The sequence below is a fragment of the Lepidochelys kempii genome, chromosome 24, assembly GCF_965140285.1.
Source record: "Lepidochelys kempii isolate rLepKem1 chromosome 24, rLepKem1.hap1, whole genome shotgun sequence".
In the NCBI taxonomy this organism is placed as follows: Eukaryota; Metazoa; Chordata; order Testudines; family Cheloniidae; genus Lepidochelys; species Lepidochelys kempii.
In genome coordinates, this window is record NC_136403.1 from 14,683,954 (window position 1) to 14,706,089 (window position 22,136).

Genomic DNA, 22,136 nt, shown 5'->3' on the forward strand with positions numbered 1-22,136 from the left:
AGCTGAGCTTTGGCCAAGATCTGTCAACTCAACATCCCCATCCTGGCCATGTCTTGGCTCTAAACCTTCCTGATGAGGAATCTGCCAGAGGGGTTGTGGGTTGAGTCTGGAATGGCTACAGAGAAGGTGGAAGTGGGGTTTCCATCGGCAAGGCAGGGGTGCTTGAGGAAGGCATCTGTGGTTGACCTGGGTTCCTCCATGGATGAGCCCGGTTCCCCCAGGTGATGGTTCCAGCACAGGCAGGGCAGTTGGGGGGGGGTGGTTTAATCCCCCCACCCCATTCTGGTCCTTCCCAGATGTTCCCCCTGTCCAATATTCCCTGCAGGGGAAGCCCTGAATCATAGAATATCAGGGTTGGAAGGGACCTCAGGAGGTCATCTAGTTCAACCCCCTGGTCAAAGCAGGACCAATCCCCAACTAAATCATCCCAGCCAGGGCTTTGTCAAGCCTGACCTTAAAAAGTTCTAAGGAAGGAGATTCCAACACCCCGCTAGGTAACGCATTCCAGTGTTTCACCACCCTCCTAGTCAAAAAGTTTTTCCTAATATCCAACCTAAACCTCCCACACTGCAACTTGAGACCATTACTTCTCGTTCTGTCATCTGCCCCCACTGAGAACAGTCTAGATCCATCCTCTTTGGAGCCCCCTTTCAGGTAGTTGAAAGCTATCAAATCCCCCCTTGCTCTTCTCTTCCGTAGACTAAACAATCCCAGTTCCCTCAGCCTCTCCTCATAACTCGTGTTCCAGTCCCCTAACCATTTTTGTTGCCCTCCGCTGGACTCTTTCCAATTTTTCCACATCCTTCTTGTAGTGTGGGGTCCCAAACTGGACACAGTACTCCAGATGAGGCCTCACCAATGTCAAATAGAGGGGAACGATTACGGCCCTCCATCTGCTGGCAATGCCCCTTACTTAGACATCCCAAAATGCCATTGTCCTTCTTGGCAACAAGGGCACACTGTTGATTCATATCCAGCTTCTCATCCACTGTAACCCCGAGGTCCTTTTCTGCAGAATTGCTGCCGAGCCATTCGGTCACTAGTCTGTAGCGGTGCATGGGATTCTTCCGTCCTAAGTGCAGGACTCTGCACTTGTCCTTGATTAATCTCATCCGATTTCTTTTGGCCCAATCCTCTAATTTGTCTAGGTCTCTCTGTATCCTATCCCTACCCTCCAGCGTCTCTACCTCTCCTCCCAGTTTAGTGTCATCTGCAAACTAGCTGAGGGTGCAATCCACACCATCCTCCAGATCATTAATGAAGATATTGAACAAAACTGGCCCCAGGACCGACCCTTGGGGCACTCCGCTTGATACTGGCTGTCCACTAGACATGTAGCCATTAATCACTACCCGTTGAGCTTGACAATCTAGCCAGCTTTCTATCCACCTTATAGTCCATTCATCCAGCCCATACTTCTTTAACTTGCTGGCAAGAATACTGTGGGAGAAAGTGTCAAAAGCTTTGCTAAAGTCAAGGAACAACACGTCCACCGCTTTCCCCTCATCCACAGAGCCAGTTATCTTGTCATAGAAGGCAATTAGATTAGTCAGGCATGACTTGCCCTTGGTGAATCCATGCTGAGTGTTCCTGATCACTTTCCTCTCCTCTACGTGCTGCAGAATTGATTCCTTGAGGACCTGCTCCATGATTTTTCCAGGAACTGAGGTGAGGCTCACTGGCCTGTAGTTCCCCGGATCCTCCTCCTTTCCTTTTTTAAAGATGGGTACTACATTAGCCTTTTTCCAGTCGTCCGGGACTTCCCCCGATCGCCATGAGTTTTCAGAGATAATGGCCAATAGCTCTGCAATCACATCCGCCAACTCCTTTAGCACTCTTGGATGCAGCGCATCCGGCCCCATGGACTTGTGCTCGTCCAGCTTTTCTGAATAGTCCCAAACCACTTCTTTCTCCACAGAGGGCTGGTCACCTCCTCCCCATGCTGTGCTGCCCAGTGCAGCAGTCTGGTAGCTGACCTGGTTCGTGAAGACAGAGGCAAAAAAAGCATTGAGTACATTAGCTTTTTCCACATCCTCTGTCACTAGGTTGCCTCCCTCATTCAGTAAGGGGCCCAAACTTTCCTTGACTTTCTTCTTGTTGCTAACATACCTGAAGAAACCCTTCTTATTACTCTTAACATCTCTTGCTAGCTGCAACTCCAGGTGTGATTTGGCCCTCCTGATTTCACTCCTGCATGCCCGAGCAATATTTTTATACTCTTCCCTGGTCATTTGTCCAATCTTCCACTTCTTGTAAGCTTCTTTTTTGTGTTTAAGCTCAGCAAGGATTTCACTGTTAAGCCAAGCTGGTCGCCTGCCATATTTACTATTCTTTCTACACATCAGGATGGTTTGTCCCTCTAACCTCAATAAGGATTCTTTAAAATACAGCCAGCTCTCCTGGACTCCTTTCCCCTTCATGTTATTCTCCCAGGGGATCCTGCCCATCAGTTCCCTTAGGGAGTCAAAGTCTGCTTTTCTGAAGTCCAGGGTCCGTATTCTGCTGCTCTCCTTTCCTCCTTGTGTCAGGATCCTGAACTCGACCATCTCATGGTCACTGCCTCCCAGGTTCCCATCCACATTTGCTTCCCCAACTAATTCTTCCTGGTTTGTGAGCAGCAGGTCAAGAAGAGCTCTGCCCCTAGGTGGTTCCTCCAGCACTTGCACCAGGAAATTGTCTCCTACACTTTCCAAAAACTTCCTGGATTGTCTATGCACCGCTGTATTGCTCTCCCAGCAGATATCAGGGTGATTGAAGTCTCCCATGAGAACCAAGGCCTGCGATCTAGTAACTTCCATGAGTTGCCGGAAGAAAGCCTCGTCCACCTCATCCCCCTGGTCCGGTGGTCTATAGCAGACTCCCACCACGACATCACCCTTGTTGCTCACGTTTCTAAACTTAATCTAGAGACACTCAGGTTTTTCTGCAGTTTCATACCGGAGCTCTGAGCAGTCATACTGCTCCCTTACATACAATGCAACTCCCCCACCTTTTCTGCCCTGCCTGTCCTTCCTGAACAGCTTATATCCATCCATGACAGTACTCCAGTCATGTGAGTTATCCCACCAAGTCTCTGTTATTCCAAACACATCATAATTCCTTGACTTTGCCAGGACTTCCAGTTCTCCCTGCTTGTTTCCCAGGCTTCTTGCATTTGTGTATAACTTGCTGTAACTTGAGATAACTTGCTGTTTGTCCTGCTTTCTTAGTGTGAGGCAGGAGCCCTCCCCTCTCGCACTCTCCTGCTCGTGCTTCCTCCTGGTATCCCCACTTACCTCAGGGGTAGGTTCCCCGGTGAACCTAGTTTAAAGCCCTCCTCACTAGGTTAGCCAGCCTGCTTCCGAAGATGCTCTTCCCTCTCTTCGTTAGGTGGAGCCTGTTAGAGAGCTTATTCCTTCACTCTCCCACTTCCCTGGTCCTTCTCGCATGAACAGAGAGCAACAATACCCGAAGTCCAAAGGTGCAAACAATTCGATGTTTATTGGGGTGAACTTCCAGCAAGCTTAAATCCAAGTTCCTTTTTCCTTATTTTCAAATCCCAACTTCCTTTCTGTTTGCCCCTCATTTATGTAGTAATATTCTTAGCTATACCTTAACCAATCATTCTACTGAAATTTACCTAACCAATCCTAACGTATTGTAACGTGATTAGCTAACCAATTAAATCCTACCACCTTAATTAGTTTACACCCAGCAACATTAATTATACAGCAGACAGAAACAATCACAGAACCAGACAGAGACCATGCAAATAAACAATAACAAAGTGGGAACTATAATGACAAAACAATACAGAAGTGAGGATTTCACAACTACATCTATAAAGACATAAGGGTTTCCCAGATGTGTCTATTGATTAGTGAGTTCTTAGCAGACAGAAAAATATCAACCTAAATTTCCTTTTACATATTCTAGGCTCCTCCCTTTCTCTGGAGGTGATAGATCGGCTCACCTTCCTAACAGCCCCATATTGACTAGTTTGGGATGTGAGGATGTGACCAGTCGCTTCCCAGCTTATGGCTGCCTCTGCTGCTTAGCCAAAGGCTTTGGCCTAAGAACTGGGCCTCAGACTGTCACAGTGAGGGAAGGCCCTTACACAGATTCTTTCTTGTATACCTCTATAACTAGCTAAATGATAAACATATACCTACATTCTTAAAGTATAGGCCTTTACAGGCAGGCCTGAATATCTATATCATAACAGAGCCCGTCTCTGCCTAGCACTCCTCCTTCTTGGAACACCATCACATGGTCAAAGAATCCAAAGCCTTCTCTCCGACACCACCTGCGTAGCCATTTGTTGACTTCCACGATTCAACGGTCTCTATCCAGGCCTTTTCCTTCCACGGGGAGGATGGACGAGAAGACCACTTGCACCTCGAACTCCTTTATCCTTCTTCCCAGAGCCACGTAGTCCACAGTGATCCACTCAAGGTCGTTCTTGGCAGTATCATTGGTGCCCACGTGGAGAAGCAGGAAGGGGTAGCGATCCGAGGGCTTGATGAGTCTCGGCAGTCTCTCCGTCACATCGTGAATCTTAGCTCCTGGAAAGCAGCAGACTTCTCGGTTTTCCCGGTCGGGGCGGCAGATAGATGACTCAGTCCCCCTGAGGAGAGAGTCCCCGACCACCACCACCCGCCTCCTTCTCTTGGGAGCGGTGGTCATGGAACCCCCATCCCTAGGACAGGTTTCAGAGTAACAGCCGTGTTAGTCTGTATTCGCAAAAAGAAAAGGAGGACTTGTGGCACCTTAGAGACTAACCAATTTATTTGAGCATGAGCTTTCGTGAGCTACAGCTCACTTCATCGGATGCATGCCGTGGAAACTGCAGCAGACTTTATATACACACAGAGAATATGAAAAAATACCTCCTCCCACCCCACTGTCCTGCTGGTAATAGCTTATCTAAAGTGATCATCAGGTGGGCCATTTCCAGCACAAATCCAGGTTTTCTCACCCTCCACCCCGCCACACAAATTCACTCTCCTGCTGGTGATAGCCCATCCAAAGTGACAACTCTTTACACAATGTGCATGATAATCAAGTTGGGCCATTTCCTGCACAAATCCAGGTTCTCTCACCCCCTCACCCCCCTCCCAAAAACCACACACACAAACTCACTCTCCTGCTGGTAATAGCTTATCCAAAGTGACCACTCTCCCTACAATGTGCATAATTAAGGTGGGCCATTTCGAGCACAAATCCAGGTTTTCTCACATCCCCCCCACCCCCATACACACACAAACTCACTCTCCTGCTGGTAATACCTCATCCAAACTGACCACTCTCCAAGTTTAAATCCAAGTTAAACCAGAACATCGGGGGGGGGGGGGTAGGAAAAAACAAGAGGAAACAGGCTACCTTGCATAATGACTTAGCCACTCCCAGTCTCTATTTAAGCCTACATTAATAGTATCCAATTTGCAAATGAATTCCAATTCAGCAGTTTCTCGCTGGAGTCTGGATTTGAAGTTTTTTTGTTTTAAGATAGCGACCTTCATGTCTGTGATTGCGTGACCAGAGAGATTGAAGTGTTCTCCGACTGGTTTATGAATGTTATAATTCTTGACATCTGATTTGTGTCCATTTATTCTTTTACGTAGAGACTGTCCAGTTTGACCAATGTACATGGCAGAGGGGCATTGCTGGCACATGATGGCATATATCACATTGGTGGATGTGCAGGTGAACGAGCCTCTGATAGTGTGGCTGATGTTATTAGGCCCTGTGATGGTGTCCCCTGAATAGATATGTGGGCACAATTGGCAACGGGCTTTGTTGCAAGGATAAGTTCCTGGGTTAGTGGTTCTGTTGTGTGGTATGTGGTTGTTGGTGAGTATTTGCTTCAGGTTGCGGGGCTGTCTGTAGGCAAGGACTGGCCTGTCTCCCAAGATTTGTGAGAGTGTTGGGTCATCCTTTAGGATAGGTTGTAGATCCTTAATAATGCGTTGGAGGGGTTTTAGTTGGGGGCTGAAGGTGACGGCTAGTGGCGTTCTGTTATTTTCTTTGTTAGGCCTGTCCTGTAGTAGGTAACTTCTGGGAACTCTTCTGGCTCTATCAATCTGTTTCTTTACTTCAGCAGGTGGGTATTGTAGTTGTAAGAAAGCTTAACAGAGATCTTGTAGGTGTTTGTCTCTGTCTGAGGGGTTGGAGCAAATGCGGTTGTATCGCAGAGCTTGGCTGTAGACGATGGATCGTGTGGTGTGGTCAGGGTGAAAGCTGGAGGCATGCAGGTAGGAATAGCGGTCAGTAGGTTTCCGGTATAGGGTGGTGTTTATGTGACCATTGTTTATTAGCACTGTAGTGTCCAGGAAGTGGATCTCTTGTGTGGACTGGACCAGGCTGAGGTTGGTGGTGGGATGGAAATTGTTGAAATCATGGTGGAATTCCTCAAGGGCTTCTTTTCCATGGGTCCAGATGATGAAGATGTCATCAATATAGCGCAAGTAGAGTAGGGGCTTTAGGGGACGAGAGCTGAGGAAGCGTTGTTCTAAATCAGCCATAAAAATGTTGGCATACTGTGGGGCCATGCGGGTACCCATAGCAGTGCCGCTGATCTGAAGGTATACATTGTCCCCAAATGTGAAATAGTTATGGGTAAGCACAAAGTCACAAAGTTCAGCCACCAGGTTAGCCGTGACATTATCGGGGATAGTGTTCCTGACGGCTTGTAGTCCATCTTTGTGTGGAATGTTGGTGTAGAGGGCTTCTACATCCATAGTGGCCAGGATGGTGTTATCAGGAAGATCACCGATGGATTGAAGTTTCCTTAGGAAGTCAGTGGTGTCTCGAAGGTAGCTGGGAGTGCTGGTAGTGTAGGGCCTGAGGAGGGAGTCTACTTAGCCAGACAATCCTGCTGTCAGGGTGCCAATGCCTGAGATGATGGGGCGCCCAGGATTTCCAGGTTTATGGATCTTGGGTAGTAGATAGAATATCCCAGGTCGGGGTTCCAGGGGTGTGTCTGTGTGGATTTGATCTTGTGCTTTTTCAGGAAGTTTCTTGAGCAAATGCTGTAGTTGCTTTTGGTAACTCTCAGAGGGTAATGGCTTGTAGAAACTCGTGTTGGAGAGCTGCCGAGCAGCCTCTTGTTCATATTCCGACCTATTCATGATGACAACAGTGCATCTCATGCCTTCCAATCGGTGGAGTCTCCTTCTGTTCCCTTCCCTCAGATGTATCATCTGGTCCACTCTCCGCCTTAGTACCTGTGGAGAGAACATGAAAACGGTTGCTTACCTGTATCTGTGCTGCTGGTACATGGACGCTCCCCTTTCTTCTTCTGGAGGTCACATGCTGCCAAATTTCTTCACCTTCCTCCTGTCCTTGCAGTGCAGCCTGCTCTGAATCTTCAGAACATTGTGCCCGTAGAAGCATATCCTGACGTCTGTCCAGGAAATCTTCAGTTTCTCTTATGCAACACGGGGTCGATACCTGTTTCTCCAGACCCTGAACCTTCTCTTCCAGTATGGAGACCAGCTTACACTTTGTACAGACAAAGTCGCTTCTGTCCTGTGGAAGGAAGACAAACATGGCACATCCAGTGCAGGTCACAACAGCTGAACGCTCCCCATCCATATTACCTTCCTTCTATGAGCTTCCTCAGGAGTTGTAGTAACTACTCAGAGAAGGCGGCAAGATGTAAGCATCAGTGGGCTCTCCCTCTGTTAGCCTCTCTGCTGTTCGCCGCTCCGCTGGTTCGCAGCTGACTGGCTTTTTATAACAGTCAGGCCCACTCAAGGCTCACCTGGAACAAAGCACTCCCAATTCACACTTTTCAAACAAACAACCAATCAAGCACGCGGTCAAACTGTCCCCACAACAGACACTCCGATACTCACCAACACAGCCTCCCTAATGCAGCCCTTAGCATACCTCCTCTCAGACAGATCCCAGGCAAACTCCCTCTGTTAGCCTCTCTGCTGTTCCCCGCTCACAGAGATGTCCAGTTGCATTGGGAGGAGTCAGTCCCGCATGATGCAAATCTCCAGGATTCAGTAGGGGATTGCTGATTGAACCCTGCCGTAAAGCCCCATGTAGATTCCAATCACCTCCACCCTGCTCCCATCATGCATTGGGTGAAGTTTGTTTCACTCCCATTGTACACTGATATTAGCTTATCTGCGTCACAACATGCATTGCAATGACTTTGTCCTGCTCCCATCATGCATTGTGATTAGCGTATTCAGCTCCCTTAATGCATTGCAATTAGTTTCTCCTGCTCCCCTCATGCACTTCAATCCTGATTCTCACAGGGATCAAGAAACTCGTCCCTGTCCCACAGGTGGAGGTAAACCCTGCCTCACTCTGGGCAGATTCTCACCCCTGGCTCACCTCAGGCTTCTCAGGCTCAGATTCTCACCTCAGGCTCTGCCCCTGGTTGGGGTTTGTCTGGGCTTCTCTCCCTGCAGCCCTGAGGGAGGTGCCCCCCATGGGTGGGTGCCATAGAGGATGCTCTAGGTACCCAGGGCTGGTGTGGGTACCCAGCAGAGATGGGGAAGGATTGGGGCTACCCCATGGCTGAGTCTCCTGGGAAAGCCCAAGTAGGTCAGCAGGCAACCCCTGGGCTAGGGATGGGGCCCCATGGGCTTGGGCATGAGTTGGCAGGATGTGTGTGTGTGTGTGTGTGTCTTGGTTTGCAAGGAGGGGATGCAGGAGTCAGATGGATGCCTCCACTTTATTTCCATGCCATCCCTCCCCCGTGGCGCCCCCTAGGGGCCGGGTAAATAGATTGTTTTCCTGTGGAAATCCAGACGCCGCCGCACGGTGACCATAACGGGGATGGCTTCCTTTGCACGAGGCACCGTGGCAAACTGCAACGGAGAGGAGATGGGTCAGGGGGGAGGGCACCCTGAGGTGCTGAGCCTGGGCACCCAGCTCCCCTCAGGACACCCAGCCCCCCCATCTCCTCATTGCACCCGGCTCCCCCATACCCCCAACCCCACATGCACCCAACCCCCACATCTCATTGCACTCGGCACTCATTGCACCCATTCACCCAAACCTGCCATTGTACCGAACTCCCCATGCACCCAGCCCCCCCATCTCTTCATTGCACCTGGTTCTCCACATGCACCCAGCCCTACCTCCCTCCAGTGCACCCAGCCCGTATCCCTCCATTGCACCTAACACTCCCATTGCACCCAGCTCCCCATGCATCGAGATTCTGATCCCTCCAGTGCACCCAGTCCCAATGCTCCCAGCCTCCCCGCTCCCAGCCCCCCCGTGCACCCAACCTCCAGTCCTGATGCCCCCCTACCCCCACTCACTATGTAGGGGGGGCTCCAGGGCCCAGGCCCCGCCGCGTTGAGGGCCCGCACGCGGATTCGATACTGGGTCCCAGGGCTCAGGTTCTGCAGCCGCTCGGGTGCCTGGGCACAGAACCACTGGCTGCGGGTCCCGCTGGGCTCCTGCAGACGCAGCTCATAGAGTGACACCCAGTCACTTCCGCGTCTGGTGACCCACCACAGCTGGGGGCAGAGGGCGGAGATGAGAACTAGGCACAGAGACCCCCTAATCCAGCCCCCCCTGACTGGGCACAGACCAGAGACCCCTGATCCCAGCCCCCCCTCGACCAAGCACAGACCAGAGACCCGCAACTTCAGCCCCCCCACCCCCAACTGGGCACAGACCAGAGACCCTTGACCCCAGCCTCCCTGACTGGGCAGACCAGAGACCCCCAACCTCAGCCCCAGCAACTGGGCACAGACCAGAGCCCCCTGATCCAAATTCCCCCCCACTGGGCACAGACCAGTGACCCCTGATCACAGCCTCCCACACTGTGCAGACCAGAGACTCCCAACCCAAACTCTGTTCAGCAAAGGTTTGATCAAACTTGTGTCCAAGCACCCAGCCCAAGTGATTTACACCAGAAACACGAAGGGTGGAGATGCACCTGCTCGCGGATGCTTAAAAACGTTTTCCAGCCACCTCTGCGATATTTCTTATGTAAATGTATACAATAAAATTGTTGAATTAAAAACAAAAACAAAAAACCCAGGCTCCCTGACCAGGCATGGACCAGAGACCCCTGACCCTAACCCCCCTGGATGGGGCACAGACCATAGACCCCTTTAAAGCCACCAAGCCCAGTGCCCCCTTTGAGCTCAGGGCTCCCAATCCCTGGAACCCCTTTGACCCCCCAGCACCCCTAATCCCAGCAGCCCCTTGGTCCCAGCACCCCCCAATCCCAGCCCCCCCACCTGCGCAGTGGCAGGGCCGGCGACATGCTGGCAGAGGACGGGCGCCCATGGGGGCTCCATGCAGACGGGTGACTCAGCCCCGCTGTCAGAGGTGTCACCTTCGCTGCCCTCCGGGCCCACGGGGGCGGGAGGGGGGCACCGGCAGGGGCGGCTGCCCCGGGGCTTGGCCTCCCGGCTCCCCCCCAACTCCCGGCAGGCCAGCAGCTCCTCCAGGCTGCAGTGCAGGCTGCTGGCCCCCACTGGCCCAGCCCTGGCCCCCCAGGCTCTGCTCCCCAGCGTGCTGGAGCTGGTGCTGTCCATGTCCCAGGGCAGAGAGGGGTCCTCGGTGGGATCCATGAGGCTGGGGGGAGCAAGGTCACAGTCAGGGCCCCCCCAGATCAATGGGGACCCCAGTGCCACTCCCACCCTCAGCCCCTTCTCACTGACCGAGACTGCCCCCCCAGTGCCAGCTGTGACCCAAAACCCCTACCCCCCAGACCTCCCAGCCATGCCCCAAATCCTGACCCCCTCCACAACCCTAACTGTGACCCCCTACACTGACCCCCACAACCTCAGTGGTGACCCCACACAACCCCACCCCAGCTTCCCCCCTCCAATACCCCAGCCCTCCACCCATGTCCCTCACCTGTGACCCCAAATCCTGAGCCCTCTGAACCCTCCACCAACCCCCCTTCCCAAACCTAAGCCGCCCATTGACCCCCAACCCCCACCAACTGTGATCCCAAATACACCCCAACCCCCAACACCTGACGCCACCCCACACCTGCCCCACTCCCATGCTACTGTGACCCCTCCCATTTAGCACCACCGTGACCCCTTATGCCGACTCAGGCCCTGCCGTCCCTCACTGCTCAACCCCTCTGAGCTCATATCTGCCCCACCCCAACCTGACTGGAACGACCCCAACCCCTGTCAACCCCTAACCGCCCCCCAGGAAGGGAGCCTGGCCAGCCCAGCTCTGTCACCACTGCAAGGGGGCAGTCAGTGTCAGCTACAATCGCAGCAGGGCAGGATCCAGTGGGGAGAGGGGAGTTTCTGCAGCTGAGGGCAGGGCGAGGCGGGTGCTGTTTTAGCCCCATTGTGACTCTTGTTGGCCTGGCCCTACTGTGACCTGCTGGGTGACCCTGGGCGAATCACCATCCCATTTGGGGCCTCAGTTTACCCACCACCATACCGTGTCTATTCAGACAAGCTGTGGGGCAGGGCAGCACCTGGTTCAACAGGGCCCTGATCTCAGCTGGGGCAGGGCCTGTCTCTGGCTGTGTCTGGGCAGCACCTGGTGCAACAGGGGCCTGATCTCAGCTGGGGCAGGGCCTGTCCCCTCATGGTGTTTCCGGACAGCAGCTGGCAGAATGGGGCCCTGATCTCAGCTGGGGTCTCCCGGCACTGCCCTAACCACGTAACAGCAGCAGTAATGACGGGTGCAGAGCAAATCTGTCAAATGCGGCCCAAGTGTAACCCGCGCAGTGAGGCCTGCCTGAGTCTGCAGAAAGCCTCCCCTCCTCCCACCCCAGACTTTCCCACAATTCCCTAGGGCTCCTGTCCATAGCTCCGGGAATAAACCCATTTGGTTTTCATTCCTCAGGGTCTAGGGCCCCCATGTGGCCTCCTACGTGCTCCATTCCCTTGTTCCCAAAAGACAGAAATGTTCCAGCTGACGTAGAGGCCAAGTTTGCCTTAAATTCACCTGCCTCTTCCCCCCCACCCCGAAATAAGACAGCAAGTCACCCCAGGGAAGATGTTGCAGAAACTCCTCCCAAAGCTGCAGCCCCCACCAAGGGTGCATCTCGATCCCAACCCACAGCCCCCCCATTTCAGACCAGGAACCTCAGCCCCCAAAGCTGCAGTCTCCCCCAGTGATGCACCTCAATCCCGACCCGCAGCCCGCCATTTCAGACCAGGAGCCTCAGCCTCCAAAGCCGCAGTCTCCCTCCATGATGCACCTCAATCCCGACCCGCAGCCCCCCATTTTAGACCAGGAACCTCAGCCCCCAAAGCCGCAGTCTCCCCCCGTGATACACCTCAATCCCAACCCGCAGCCCCCTGGTCCCATTTCTGATGATGGTTGAGTGTGGAGCTTTTTAAGGCACTTTTCTCATTGGGGCTGCGTGATAGGGCCCTGGCCTGCTGGTCCCTGGCTCCCCAGAGAGCTTTGTTCGAATCCTACTTCCATCCGCTCTGAGCTTTGTTTTCCTGAATCAATTTCCTCCCAGGCACTGCACACAAACCTCCAATGGCTTAGCCCAGTGCAGGTTTCTAACTAAGGCCTGTCAGGGCCCAGGGCTGGGGAACTGCCAGGAGTTAGGGGGCTTATTCCTTCACCCACTTACTTCCCTGGTCCTTCTCGCATGAACAGAGAGCAACAATACCCGAAGTCCAAAGGTGCAAACAATTCGATGTTTATTGGGGTGAACTTCCAGCAAGCATGATTCCAGTTTCCTTCCTTAGTGTCCCCCTTCCCAGCTCTGACACCACAGAGCCTTACACCTGTGTCCCTGTTCCCATTCCTACCCTGAGCCAAACATGATTCCAATTTCCTCACCCCCATTCCCTGTTCCCATTCCTACCCTGAGCCAAACATGATTCCAATTTCCTCACCCCCATTCCCTGTTCCCTTTCCCCCCGCCACTTCCTGACTGACTGCAGACTACATAGTAAAACTTGAGTTCCGCTTAGCTATACCTTAACCACTCATTTTCCTGAAATTTAACTAACCAATCCTAACATATTGTAACATGATTATGTAACCAATTATATCCCACCACCTTAATTAGTTTACACCCAGCAAAATTAATTATACAGCAGACAGAAACAATCACAGAACCAGACAGAGTTTATATAGACAAAGAATAGCAAAGTGGGAACTATAATGACAAGACAACACAGAAGCGAGGATTTCACATCCCAGCGATTGATAAGTGAGTTCTTGCCAGACAGGATGCTATCAAACTAAGTTTCCTTTTACATTTTCTAGGCACTTCCCTTTCTCGGGAGGCGATCAGCACTATCAGGACAGGATTGTATCCTAACAGCCCAATAGCACCTTCTTTCAATGTGACTAGTTTGGAATGTGAGGAGGTGACCGGTCGCTTCCCAGCTTATGGCTGCCTCTGCTGCTTAGCCAAAGGCCTTAGCCTAAGAACAGGGTCTCAGACTGTCACAGTGAGAAAAGGCCTTTACACTGGCAGACAGTGATTTTGATTCTTTCTTTTATACCTCTAGAACTAGCCAAGTGATAAGAATACACCTCAATTCTTCGAGTACAGGCCTTTACCGACAGGCCTGAATATCTATATCCTAACACCGGGTAGCTGGTGATCGGACAGTAAATGACGATGACGGGCCCCAGTCTGATTTCACCCCCCTCCGCCCCCCGCAATGCCTAGATTGCCTCCTCTGCAGCGTAGACAGCATCAGCACCTCCCACTGCCGGGCCTGCCACCGTCTCGGTGCCCGAGGAACCGGCTAGTCTGTGGAAGGGCAGAGTCAGGGAAGGGAAAATGTGATGGAATTCTGGGCGGTTCACCAGCGCTCAGGGAGATGAGGGGTGTGTCGGGGGATGGATGGAGGGTGGACAAATACAGGGTGTGTCTGGGGATGGACAAATACAGGGGATGGGGTGTATTATGGGAATAGATAGAAGTGTGTGTACCAAGATAGATCAATAAGGGGTGTATTATGGAGATAGATAGAGGGGGCGTATGGGGATAGCTAGATAGAGGGGGTGTATGGGGATAGATAGATAGTGGGGGCATACGGGGATTGATAGATAGAAGGGGGCATACGGGGATAGATAGATAGCGGGGGCATATGGGGATAGATAGATAGAGGGGGTGTATGGGGATAGATAGTGGGGGCATACTGGGATAGATAGATAGAGGGGGCGTACGGGGATAGCTAGATAGAGGGGGTGTATGAGGATAGATAGATAGTGGGGGCATATGGGAATAGATATATAGAGGGGGGCATACGGGGATAGATAGATAGAGGGGGTGTACGGGGATAGATAGATAACGTGGGCGTATGGGGATAGATAGATAGAGGGGGGCATATAGGGATAGATAGATAGAGGGGGCGTACGGGGACAGATAGATAGAGGGGGTGAATGGGGATAGATAGATAAAGTGGGCATATGGGGATAGATAGAGGGGGTATATGGGGATAGATAGAGGGGAAGAATTATGGAGACAGATAGGTGAGGGGTGTATAATGGGGATACCTAGCTAGCTAGATGCAGCATGTGTATGGAGAGAGACAGCCAGACACCTAGCCAGCTGGGGTGGGTGGGGGTCTGTATGCGAATGGGGCTGGCCGGTCTGTGGGTATGTCTACACTACATAAGGAATAAGGTCGAATTTATAGAAGTCGGTTTTTTAGAAATCGGTTTTATATATTCGAGTGTGTGTGTCCCCACAGAAAATGCTCTAAGTGCATTAAGTGCATTAACTCGGCGGAGCGCTTCCACAGTACCGAGGCTAGAGTCGACTTCCGGAGCGTTGCACTGTGGATAGCTATCCCACAGTTCCCGCAGTCTCCGCTGCCCATTGGAATTCTGGGTTGAGATCCCAATGCCTGATGGGGCTAAAACATTGTCGCGGGTGGTTCTGGGTACATATCGTCAGGCCCCCGTTCCCTCCCTCCCTCCGTGAAAGCAAGGGCAGACAATCATTTCGCGCCTTTTTTCCTGAGTTACCTGTGCAGACGCCATACCACGGCAAGCATGGAGCCCGCTCAGGTAACCGTCACCCTATGTCTCCTGGGTGCTGGCAGACGCGGTACGGCATTGCTACACAGTAGCAGCAACCCATTGCCTTGTGGCAGCAGACGGTACAGTATGACTGGTAGCCGTCATCGTCATGTCCGAGGTGCTCCTGGCCACGTCGGCTGGGAGCGCCTGGGCAGACATGGGCGCAGGGACTAAATTTGGAGTGACTTGAGCAGGTCATTCTCTTTAGTCCTGCAGTCAGTCCTATTGAACCATCTTATGGTGAGCGGGCAGGTGATACGGACTGCTAGCAGTCGTACTGTACCATCTTCTGCCAGGCAGGCAAGAGATGAGGATGGCTAGCAGTCGTACTGTACCATCTTCTGCCGAGCAGCCATGAGATGTGGATGGCATGCAGTCCTTCTGCACCGTCTGCTGCCAGCCAAAGATGTAAAAGATAGATGGAGTGGGTCAAAACAAGAAATAGACCAGATTTGTTTTGTACTCCTTTGCCTCCTCCCCTGTCTAGGGGACTCATTCCTCTAGGTCACACTGCAGTCACTCACAGAGAAGGTGCAGCGAGGTAAATCTAGCCATGTATCAATCAGAGGCCAGGCTAACCTCCTTGTTCCAATAAGAACGATAACTTAGGTGCACCATTTCTTATTGGAACCCTCCGTGAAGTCCTGCCTGAAATACTCCTTGATGTACAGGCACCCCCTTTGTTGATTTTAGCTCCCTGAAGCCAACCCTGTAAGCCGTGTCGTCAGTCGCCCCTCCCTCCGTCAGAGCAACGGCAGACAATCGTTCCGCGCCTTTTTTCTGTGCGGACGCCATACCAAGGCAAGCATGGAGGCCGCTCAGCTTACTTTGGCAATTAGGAGCACATTAAACACCACACGCATTATCCAGCAGTATATGCAGCACCAGAACCTGGCAGAGCGATACCGGGCGAGGAGGCGACGTCAGCGCGGTCACATGAGTGATCAGGACATGGACACAGATTTCTCTGAAAGCATGGGCCCTGCCAATGCATGCATCATGGTGCTAATGAGGCAGGTTCATGCTGTGGAACGCCGATTCTGGGCTCAGGAAACAAGCACAGACTGGTGGGACCGCATAGTGTTGCAGGTCTGGGACGATTCCCAGTGGCTGCGAAACTTTCGCGTGCGTAAGGGCACTTTCATGGAACTTTGTGACTTGCTTTCCCCTGCCCTGAGGCGCATGAATACCAAGATGAGAGCAGCCCTCACAGTTGAGAAGCGAGTGGCGATAGCCCTGTGGAAGCTTGCAACACCAGACAGCTACCGGTCAGTTGGGAATCAATTTGGAGTGGGCAAATCTACTGTGGGGGCTGCTGTGATGCAAGTAGCCCACGCAATCAAAGATCTGCTGATATCAAGGGTAGTGACCCTGGGAAATGTGCAGGTCATAGTGGATGGCTTTGCTGCAATGGGATTCCCTAACTCTGGTGGGGCCATAGACGGAACCCATATCCCTATCTTGGCACCGGAGCACCAAGCCACCGAGTACATAAACCGCAAGGGGTACTTTTCGATAGTGCTGCAAGCTCTGGTGGATCACAAGGGACGTTTCACCAACATCAACGTGGGATGGCCAGGAAAGGTGCATGACGCTCGCATCTTCAGGAACTCTGGTCTGTTTCAAAAGCTGCAGGAAGGGACTTTCTTCCCAGACCAGAAAATAACTGTTGGGGATGTTGAAATGCCTATATGTATCCTTGGGGACCCAGCCTACCCCTTAATGCCATGGCTCATGAAGCCGTACACAGGCAGCCTGGACAGTGGTCAGGAGCTGTTCAACTACAGGCTGAGCAAGTGCAGAATGGTGGTAGAATGTGCATTTGGACGTTTAAAGGCGCGCTGGAGCAGTTTACTGACTCGCTTAGACCTCAGCTAAACCAATATTCCCACTGTTATTACTGCTTGCTGTGTGCTCCACAATATCTGTGAGAGTAAGGGGGAGACGTTTATGGCGGGGTCGGAGGTTGAGGCAAATCGCCTGGCTGCTGGTTACGCGCAGCCAGACACCAGGGTGGTTAGAAGAGCACAGGAGGGCGCAGTACGCATCAGAGAAGCTTTGAAAACCAGTTTCATGACTGGCCAGGCTACGGTGTGAAAGTTCTGTTTGTTTCTCCTTGATGAAACCCCCCGCCCCTTGGTTCACTCTACTTCCCTGTAAGCCAACCACCCGCCCCTCCTCCCTTCAATCACCGCTTGCAGAGGCAATAAAGTCATTGTTGCTTCACATTCATGCATTCTTTATTCATTCATCACACAAATAGGGGGATGACTACCAAGGTAGCCCAGGAGGTATGGTGGAGGAGGGAAGGAAAATGCCACACAGCACTTTAAGCACAGCACTTTAAAAGTTTACAACTTTAAAATTTATTGAATGACAGCCTTCTTTTTTTTGGGCAATCCTCTGTGGTGGAGTGGCTGGTTGGCCGGAGGCCCCCCCACCGCGTTCTTGGGCGTCTGGGTGTGGAGGCTATGGAACTTGGGGAGGATGGCGGTTGGTTACAGAGGGGCTGCAGTGGCAGTCTGTGCTCCAGCTGCCTTTGCTGCAGCTCAACCATACACTGGAGCATACTGGTTTGGTCCTGCAGCAGCCTCAGCATTGAATCCTGCCTCCTCTCATCATGCTGCCGCCACATTTGAGCTTCAGCCCTGTCTTCAGCCCGCCACTTACTCTCTTCAGCCCGCCACCTCTCCTCCCGGTCATTTTGTGCTTTCCTGCATTCTGACACTATTGGCCTCCATGCATTCGTCTGTGCTCTGTCAGTGTGGGAGGACAGCATGAGCTCGGAGAACATTTCATCGCAAGTGCATTTTTTTTCTTTCTAAGCTTCACTAGCCTCTGGGAAGGAGAAGATCCTGTGATCATTGAAACACATGCAGCTGGTGGAGAAAGAAAAAGGGACAGCGGTATTTAAAAAGACACATTTTATAAAACAGTCGCTACACTCTTTCAGGGTAAACCTTGCTGTTAACATTACATACATAGCACATGTGCTTTCGTTACAAGGTCGCATTTTGCCTCCTCCCACCGCGTGACTACCCCCTCAACCTTCCCCCCTCCCTGTGGCTAACAGCGGGGAACATATCTGTTTAGCCACAGGCAAACAGCCCAGCAGGAATGGGCTCCTCTGAGTGTCCCCTGAAGAAAAGCACTCTATTTCAGCCAGGTGACCATGAATTATATCTCACTCTCCTGAGGATAACACAGAGAGATAAAGAACGGATGTTGTTTGAATGCCAGCAAACATACACTGCAATGCTTTGTTCTACAATGATTCCCGAGTACGTGTTACTGGCCTGGAGTGGTAAAGTGTCCTACCATGAAGGACGCAATAAGGCTGCCCTCCCCAGAAACCTTTTGCAAAGGCTTTAGGACTACATCTAGGAGAACCGCAAATGCCAGGGCAAAGTAATCCTTTCACATGCTTGCTTTTAAACCATGTATAGCATTTTAAAAGGTACACTCACCAGAGGTCCCTTCTCCGCCTGCTGGGTCCAGGAGGCAGCCTTGGGTGGGTTCGGGGGGTACTGGCTCCAGGTCTAGGGTGAGAAACAGTTCCTGGCTGTCGGGAAAACCGGTTTCTCCGCTTGCTTGCTGTGAGCTATCTACAACCTCCTCCTCATCATCATCTTCTTCGTCCCCAAAACCTGCTTCCGTATTGCCTCCATCTCCATTGAAGGAGTCAAACAACACGGCTGGGGTAGTGGTGGCTGAACCCCCTAAAATGGCATGCAGCTCATCATAGAAGCGGCATGTTTGGGGCTCTGACCCAGAGCGGCTGTTCGCCTCTCTGGTTTTCTGGTAGGCTTGCCTCAGCTCCTTCAGTTTCACGTGGCACTGCTTCGGGTCCCTGTTATGGCCTCTGTCCTTCATGCCCTGGGAGATTTTCACAAAGGTTTTGGCATTTCGAAAACTGGAACGGAGTTCTGATAGCATGGATTCCTCTCCCCAAACAGCGATCAGATCCCGTACCTCCCGTTCGGTCCATGCTGGAGCTCTTTTGCGATTCTGGGACTCCATCATGGTCACCTGTGCTGATGAGCTCTGCATGGTCACCTGCAGCTTGCCACGCTGGCCAAACAGGAAATGAGATTCAAAAGTTCGCGGTTCTTTTCCTGTCTATCTGGCCAGTGCATCTGAGTTGAGAGTGCTGTCCAGAGCGGTCAGAATGGAGCACTCTGGGATAGCTCCCGGAGGCCAATACCATCGAATTGTGTCCACAGTACCCCAAATTCGAGCCGGGAACGTCGATTTAAGCGCTAATCCACTTGTCAGGGGTGGAGTAAGGAAATCGATTTTAAGAGCCCTTTAAGTCGAAATAAAGGGCTTCACTGTGTGGACAGGTGCAGGTTTACATCGATTTAACGCTGCTAAATTCGACCTAAAGTCCTAGTGTAAACCAGGGCTATATGTGCTGATAGGTCTGTACCACCTGTCAGGGGTGGGGGGAGGCAGCCAAGGTGGGGCTGGGTGGGAGAGGGCTGGGAGCTAGTTTAGGGGTCAGTGCCGATAATACAGGCTCTTCCTTGAACCCACTGAATTAAGCAGCTGCATTGCTCTAAGTCTGCTATGGGTCTGACTGGTGGATGAGAATTTAAGGCCAGAGGCGATGTGGACTCAGCAGTGAGGCCGCACCCAACCCTGACACAATACAAGAACTGGACCTGCCCCAGAAACACCCCAGGGCCCTGCCCCTCCATGCCAGGTGCACCAGGGGTGGGCAGGATCCACGTGTGAACAGGCTTAGTGTGGGGGGGATCCAGGTGTGGGTTGAGAGGCCTCTGTGTGGGGCAGTCTGGGTGTGGGTGGCTTAGTGGGGGATCCAGGTGTGTGGGGAGAGGATCTGGATGCACAAGGGCTTGTCGTGGGGGTCTGGGTGCAGTAGTAATGGGACTCTGCAGGGGGGTCCAGGTGCAAGTGGCTGGGGCTCAGCAGGGAAGGATCTGGGTGTGGGGGGCTCAGTGGAAGGTCCAGATGCTGGGGGAGTGGAGCTCAGTGGGGTGGGGATCCAGGTGCAGCTGGTTGGGGCTCAGTGGGGTGTGGATCTGGGTGTGGGTGGCTCATTGGGGGTGGTCCAGGAGCAGGGGGAATGGGGCTCATCAGGGGGGATTCTGGGTGTGTTTGCAGGGGGTGAGGCTCAATGGGCAGATCTGGGTGTGATGGGGTTTGGATGCACGGGGGATTGGGCAGATGGGGGAACAGCTCTCTGTACAGTGATCCCTCCCCCTGCAGTTGAGGAGCAATGGGCGGGCAGTTCACAGAGCTTCTTACAGCTGGGGGAGAAATCTGGGGGTGGGTCTGTTATGGCCCTGGATGCCGGTGCAGGGGAAGAGGAAGTCCCCTCCTCCCCAGCCCGGCCAGGACTAGCAGCTGAGTCCGGCGCAGGGTAGGAGCCACCAGCCAGGTCTTCCCCAGTCCTGCCCCCTGCCCCGCAGTGACTTACCTCTCTGCTGGCTGCCCTGGGCACCCCAAACTTCTGGGGAGGGTCGTATGACTGCTCTTGTGGCTTCCCTTTGCTTCCCCCTTCAGAAAGTCATTTTTCTGCAGGGAAGCAAAGAAATCTGTGGGGGACATAAATTATGTGCATGCAAAGTGGTGCAGAATTCCCCCAGGAGTAATATCTGGTGTGTGAGCTAGAGCGGGAGCTTTTAGAAAGAGATGCCCAATCTCAATGGAAAGTCGGAGTAATGGAGCTTCCACCTCATTCCTATGCAAAGAGATCTATCAGTTAGCCATTTTCAAATCGATTCCCCCTAACAGGGTCCCCTAGTCTGTGGCTGGAGTTTGCAGACCGTGCTGTAATACATAATAAGCTTGCTATTCATTTTGCACCAGGGGCTCAATTGTAAACTGGCATTTGCCACTGCAACTGGGTGAAAATTATCAGGTCAATTTTTTTTTTCTCACGAAAATCTTGCAGATTTGGGTTGATCAAAATATTTCAGAATTTGAGTTGAATTCACCAAATTGTGTCGGTCGGAAAAAAAAACACAGAAAAAAATCAAAATGTTTCATTTTGTCATTTCCTACATTTTGGAACATTTTTAGGGTTTCTTTTTGTTTCGAATTTTACTGCAATTTTAATTAGAAGACCTGAAAATGAAGCAAAATACTGAGAAATGTGAAAAGAATTCATTTTGTGTCGACCGGAATATATTTTTCTTCTTCTGGTTCAGCTATCCAATGGAAAAAGTGGTTATTCCCATAGCTGTGTGTGACATCAGATATTTTACAGAAATCAGTTACAGGTTCAGGTAACTGGGGATTTATCGACAAAATGATTATTCATCGAAAGTGCTGAATTGTTTAAAATGCAACTTTGTAAACAGGGCGGTTCTCATCAGGGCAGTCCAAAGGGTTTATGATGCCCTAGGTGGGATATCAAACTGGTGCCCCTATGCCTGACTTGCTCTTAGCAACACAAACATAAGCTTACAGTACAGGAAAACTTGCCACATGCACTTAATTAAAAACAGTTTTAACTTAATTAAGCACACTGAAATGCTGATGGACTAGCACTAAAGAAGTAGCACTATAGAAGAAATTCTGATTTATTGACAGAATGATGCAAATAATATAATTTTTTAAATTTGTCATTATTTTATTGGAAATTTCTATGAAGAGGTATTGAAACAAGGATTTGTTTTTAATTAAAAGCGATCTTTCTGGCTTTTCTGGCTGCAAAATCAGTAATAATGTCATTGAATGACAAAGACAAAGTGATGTCTTGTTCGATTGCAAGAATAGCAAGACCAGTCAAGCATTCCTGACTCATTGTAGAACGGAGACAGTTTTTAATGCGCTTTAGCCCTGGTCTACACTAGGACTTTAGGTCGAATTTAGCAGCGTTAAATCGATTTAAACCTGCACCCGTCCACACAGTGAAGCCCTTTATTTCGACTTAAAGGGCTCTTAAAATCGATTTCCTTACTCCACCCCTGACAAGTGGATTAGCGCTTAAATCGACGTTCCCGGCTCGAATTTGGGGTACTGTGGACACAATTCGATGGTATTGGCCTCCGGGAGCTATCCCAGAGTGCTCCATTCTGACCGCTCTGGACAGCACTCTCAACTCAGATGCACTGGCCAGGTAGACAGGAAAAGAACCGCAAACTTTTGAATCTCATTTCCTGTTTGGCCAGCGTGGCAAGCTGCAGGTGACCATGCAGAGCTCATCAGCACAGGTGACC

General features: G+C 51.5%; 1 long non-coding RNA gene across 1 annotated transcript in view; it reads right to left on the minus strand.

Moving 5' to 3' along the window:
* Nucleotides 1-6,328: 6,328 nt before the first annotated feature.
* Nucleotides 6,329-22,136, minus strand: part of LOC140902592 (uncharacterized) — a 30,273-nt gene continuing 14,465 nt past the window's right edge. Inside the window, exons 2-4 of the long non-coding RNA XR_012156091.2 lie at nucleotides 9,267-9,467; nucleotides 7,311-8,810; nucleotides 6,329-7,205 (exon numbers count right to left, since the gene is read on the minus strand). This is a non-coding gene — a long non-coding RNA (uncharacterized LOC140902592). The remainder of the gene's footprint in view (nucleotides 7,206-7,310; nucleotides 8,811-9,266; nucleotides 9,468-22,136) is intronic.